The following is a 6,000-nucleotide window of genomic DNA, read 5'->3' as shown; positions in this document are numbered from 1 at the left end:
CAGCACGGATGGTCCTAACCGTCCTCTGCATATACGCCGATCCCGGCGTATGCCAACAAAGGGCAGAAATGAAATGGCCGACAATGCCAATCGGTAGGCTGTGAGGGGCACGAAGAGTGTTGGGGAGAATCGAGGAGTCAGGGAAACACCCAGCCAGGGTCTCTACCTGAAGGGAGCAGCCGCTCAACCTCTTCCTCAGACTGCACCGGGACGCGGAGTCACCTCCTGGTGATGCGTCACCGATACCCCAATCACAAGCAAAGAAGACTGAACCGAGAGCAGCCGCTCGATCGATCCCGTGGACTTCCGAGTCTGTAACGCGGCAAACACCTCCTGGTGTGCGTTACAGCTGGCAGTCCCTGTATCTCTGGTCGGGCTGGGAGTTACGACTCCAACCAGCAAAAGCGCCACTGCGCTTTGACTCAGCCGAGTCAAAAAGCGAAGCTCAATGGTTATCCGGTAGAGCTTCCGGGTCCTTCACAGGTGACGATGGGGCAAGACACGGCCCAGGGAGTAACGACTCGACCTACCTCCGTTCTTGCCTTACTGGAGCACCACTCCGGAACACTGCTCTTCACTAAGCAGGTACGTCGGTGTAAACACAATATCCGACAGCGTTGTACCTCCCGGTTCCTCCCTTTATAGGGCGTGTTTTCCTTGAGTTATGTAACAGCTCTCCTGTTTACATAAGGGCGTGTTTTCCTTGAGTTATGTAACTGCTCTCCTGTTTACATAAGGGCGTGTTTTCCTTGAGTTATGTAACAGCTCTCCTGTTTACATAAGGGCGTGTTTTCCTTGAGTTATGTAACAGCTCTCCTGTTTACATAAGGGCGTGTTTTCCTTGAGTTATGTAACAGCTCTCCTGTTTACATAACCTCTCAACCGCTAAGCATCCTGGGAGATGTAGTCCGTTTTCGCTGGTTACCGTTTTCCTCCCCTCGCATGACAGGAATTCTTGACAGTACATCCTCCCTCTCAGCGGCTCCCCACGGGTCCAGCGCTGGCAGGAAAACGCCGATGGAACAAGGAGACCAAGCGCGGAGCATGAACCCCTTCAGCCGGTTCCCATGACTGCTCCTCCGGGCCATAGCCTTTCCACGCAACCAGGTACCACAGCTTCCCCCTGCGCCATTTGGACGCCCGTATGCCCGACACTTCATACTCCACCTCCGACTCCACGCATACCGGCCTAGGTGTCCCAGACGGCTTGGAGGGTGCTGGTTTGAGCAATGATACATGAAAGACAGGGTGTATCCGCAATGACTGGGGCAAGCACACCTTCACGTTCACGGGACCCATACACTTGGTAATTCGATAGGGGCCCATGTACTTGGGATGGAACACACTGTTCTTTCGAAACCTCATGTTTCTTGTGGATATCCAGACGTAGTCTCCAGTGCGGTGCAGTGGCCCGGGCCTTCTCTTCCTGTCTGCCGCAGCCTTGTATCTTCTCTTGGCCTCTATTAGGACAGCCCTTGAGCGCATCAACGTGTCTTTTATGTGTGCCACCCTGTCCGCTGTGGCGGGAATCCTGTCCTCTCTGAACGGATGTAGAAATGGCAAGAACCTGGGATGTTGGCCATAGTTGCTATAGAACGGAGATGACTGTGTGGAGCTGCGAGTGGCGTTGTTATAGGCTATCTCTGCAACCCATAGCAAGTCGACCCATTCTTCCCTGCCCTGGTCCACAAAACATCGCAGATACTGTTTGAGCGTTTGGTTCAGGCGCTTGGTTTGGCCGTCCGTTTGAGGGTGGTAGCTGGTGGACAGGGCGGTCTTAACATGCAGCGCAGTGCACCAAGTCTTCCAGAATTGCGCAGTAAACTGCGACCCCCGGTCCGACACGATCACCCCAGGTAATCCATGCAGTCGTACCACATTCTTTAGGAGTAGTGACGCCAATTCCCCGGCCGTAGGGACTCTCTTGCAGGGGATGAAGTGCCCCATTTTCGTCAAGTAATCCACCACCACCAGTATTGCCGTCATCCCCTGGTCTACCGGTAGGCCCACCACGAAGTCCAGTGATATGCTATCCCATGGTCTATCCGGGGTCGGAAGTGGATGTAAGAGCCCTTGGGTTCGGCCATGGTCGGCCTTCATGGTAGCACACGTAGGACACTCCTATCCCCACCTCCTGACATCCACTCTCATGGTTGGCCACCAGAAATGCCGTCCCATGCTAGCCACCGTTTTATCAAAGCCCAAATGACCTGCGCATGGAGAGTCATGGCACCAGATGAATGCTTGTTTCCTTAGCCTAGGCGTGGGTATCAATAGGCACCTGCCCTTCAGGGGTATCCCGTCCTTCAGCTGCCATTCTCTGTGACTGAGGAGCCACCTCCGCCATGCGAATGACCTGATCCCTCTCTTTATTCCCCTCAGGAAAGTATCCGGTTGGATAACCCCAAATACCATCCTCGGGGAAATGATGGAATGCTCGGTCACAGGCAATGGTTCCTTAACTGCAGATTGACGGGACAGGGCGTCCGCCTTCCGGTTTTCCGTCCCCAGCCGATATGTGATGCGGAAGTTGAACCCCGCAAAGAAGATCATCCACCGCAGCTGTCTGGGAGAAAGGTGTCTTGTGGCCGTCATGAACTGTAGGTTCCGATGGTCCGTGTACACCGATACCACATGTCTTGCCCCCATCAACCAATGCCTCCATTCGGTGAAGGCGTCCTTGATTGCGAGAAGCTCCTTCTCCGCAATATGGTAGTTGCGTTCGGCGTCGTTGAGTTTGCGGGACATGTACGCAACGGGATGAAGCACCCCTGTGTCGTGGTTGCGTTGGGACAAGATAGCCCCCAGCGCCACATCCGATGCGTCCGCTTCCACCACATAGGGGAGATCCGGATCGGGGTGAGCCAACACCGGCGCCTTACCAAAGGCGCTTTTCAGGGCCTCAAAGGCTGTGTTCGCTTCAGGGGACCAGACAAACTCCTTGGACTTCCTCAGTAGCTGTGTGATTGGGGCCACCAATCCTGAAAATCCATCTATAAACCGCCTGTAAAAGTTGGCGAAGCCAATGAAACTTTGGACGTCCTTCACGCTTTGGGGCACCGGCCATTCTTTCACCGCCTTGATCTTTCGTTCTGCCATCTCCTGTCCCTCTGGACTCAGCATCACTCCGAGGAATTCCACGGATGTGACGTGGAAGTCACACTTGCTGAGTTTACAAAACAGCATGTTTTCCCTCAGCTTTTGGAGCACAGCTTTGACGTGGTGTACGTGCTCCTCCACACTGGACGAATAGATGAGGATGTCGTCGATATATACGACCGCGTAGATATCCAACTCCACTCTGAATACCTCATTCAAAAAGTACTGAAAGGCTGCCGGGGCGTTGCACAGACCGAACGGCATGACGAGGTACTCAAAAAGGCCGAACCTGGTCTTAAAGGCGGTCTTCCACTCGTCTCCGTCCCTCATGCGCACCAGATGGTATGCCCCTTTCAAATCCAACTTGGTGTAGATACGAGCTTTCTTGACCTGTTCCAGAAGTACACTGATGAGAGGCAAGGGGTACCGATTCTTTACGGTTATCGCATTCAATGCCCTAAAGTCCACACAGGCTCTCAGCTCCCCATTAGCCTTCGGGATGAAGAAGAGTGGCGAGGCGGCCGGAGACTTGGACGGGCGGATGAATCCTAGCTTGAGGAGTTTATCCAGGTACCCCCGGAGATGCACGTTTTCAGGCTCCGTCAGGGCATACAGCCTGCCGCTGGGAACGCTGGCCCCTGGCACCAGGTCGATCTGGCAGTCAAACTGTCTATGTGGTGGTAGCACTTCCGCCTTCACCTCATCAAATACATCCTCAAAACTGTGATAAGCCTGGGGGAGAGCCACATCTTTTTCTGCCGCTGTAGCCACCGTCTGACTCCCGCTCTCATCTGCGTCAAGGGATTCCGTTCTTATTCCACAATGCAGGATGCAATACGGTGACGTCAGTTCGATGCGATGTGTTGGCCAATCCACAGAGGGGTTGTGTTTCTGTAGCCACGGCAATCCCAATATGACGCCATATTGGGGCGCTCGGATGATGTTAAAATCGATTTGTTCCAAATGGTTCCTCCCACATCTCATCGTAAGGACCCCCGTGTGCTGCCCGATGGGCCCCGACACCAATCGCCTTCCGTCTACAGCATAGACGTCTTCGGGTACAGCTTTGGGAAGAAGCACTAGCCCTAGCCTGCATGCCTCGTTGTGGTCCATAAACATGCCAGTGGCCCCTGAATCCACCATGGCCACAACGGGTATCCACTGGTCATGCACTCCCACGTGCACCGTGAGAAACAGGTGTCGTTGTCCTTTAGTGACCGAGTTGGAAAGTGAAGGGATGGATGAGTGACTCCGAGATGCCCCTTCTTTGGTCTGGGAGTCCTCTAGTTTTCCGCCGGTACGTCCACCACGGCTGTTACCGACCGGTTGGCCCGATAACGTGACGTCTTCGGTTTGGCAGGGCATTCACGTACGTAGTGGCCTTTTTTGCCACAATATAGGCACAATCCTTGTTTACGGCGTGACTCTTTCTCCGTGGCTGTGAGGCTCGCTCGTATTGCGCCGATGTCCATGGGTTCTCCCTTGGATGCGGTGGCAGTTTCAGGACTTCCCACTGTCACATAGGATGTAAGGGATTTTCCTTTTCTCCCATGATCCCCCTTTCTTTCACTTAGCCTATGTTCCAGCCGTAATACCAGGTTGATAAGGCCCTCACATGTCTTGGGTTGTGGGTCAATAAGATCCACGGCGTCCTTGAGCTCATCGCACAGCCCGTGATGGAAGAGCGCCGTCTGTTTAGCAACAGGCCACTTGGTTTCCGCAACCAGCCTTCGGAACGCGTTGAGATACTGCACCAGGTCGTTGGATCCCTGTCTCAACTCAAGCATTTCACGGCCCGCCGTGTACGAGTCAGCCCTTCTGTCGAAGACCTTCAGGAATTCCTCGCGAAAAGCACCCCAATCACATAAGATGGGGTCGTCCCTGCTCACCAGAGGTACGGCCCATTGTGCCGCGTTTCCAGCCAAATAGGATATAAGGAAAGCCACACGAGCCTGACTCGTGGGGAACGCCCTTGGTTTGCACGATAAATGTAGCGCCACTTGTGTGAGGAATACCTGCACTGTGTTAGGATCCCCACTGTACCTCTCTGGTGTTGCCAAGGGGACGGCTACCGGCATTTCCACTACTACCGCAGGGGTCTGGTTCGTGAGGGAGGTGCTGGGCGTGAGCGGGTCCAATTGGATAGCATCCAGTCTGGCTTTTACATCGGCTGTTTCTTGCCTGGAGGCAGCCAATTCAATTTGCACGGTCGCTAAAGCAGCCAGCACATCATCAAGTGTTGCCATGTCTGTTATCGACCGGGAGACAGTTAGTGTTATTAAGGTCGGATATTTTGTAACGCCCTGAACGTCTCAGGATCGTTTAACAGACACGATAATGAGAACGCAACCACTTGTGAAGGTTTAGTTATTTTAATGAAGGCAAAAATAATACAAGGAATAAACAAAGGTTATAGTCACTGGAATCCTCCAGGCTAAGTACGTTACCAGCCCACAGCACGGATGGTCCTAACCGTCCTCTGCATATACGCCGATCCCGGCGTATGCCAACAGAGGGCAGAAATGAAATGGCCGACAATGCCAATCGGTAGGCTGTGAGGGGCACGAAGAGTGTTGGGGAGAATCGAGGAGTCAGGGAAACACCCAGTCGGGGTCTCTACCTGAAGGGAGCAGCCGCTCAACCTCTTCCTCAGACTGCACCGGGACGCGGAGTCACCTCCTGGTGATGCGTCACCGATACCCCAATCACAAGCAAAGAAGACTGAACCGAGAGCAGCCGCTCGATCGATCCCGTGGACTTCCGAGTCTGTAACGCGGCAAACACCTCCTGGTGTGCGTTACAGCTGGCAGTCCCTGTATCTCTGGTCGGGCTGGGAGTTACGACTCCAACCAGCAAAAGCGCCACTGCGGTTTGACTCAGCCGAGTCAAAAAGCGAAGCTC

The sequence above is a fragment of the Triturus cristatus genome, chromosome 10 (genome assembly GCF_964204655.1).
Source record: "Triturus cristatus chromosome 10, aTriCri1.1, whole genome shotgun sequence".
NCBI classification, from domain to species: domain Eukaryota; kingdom Metazoa; phylum Chordata; class Amphibia; order Caudata; family Salamandridae; genus Triturus; species Triturus cristatus.
The sequence above is the reverse complement of the archived record's forward strand: the minus strand, read 5'-3'. Positions refer to the sequence as shown.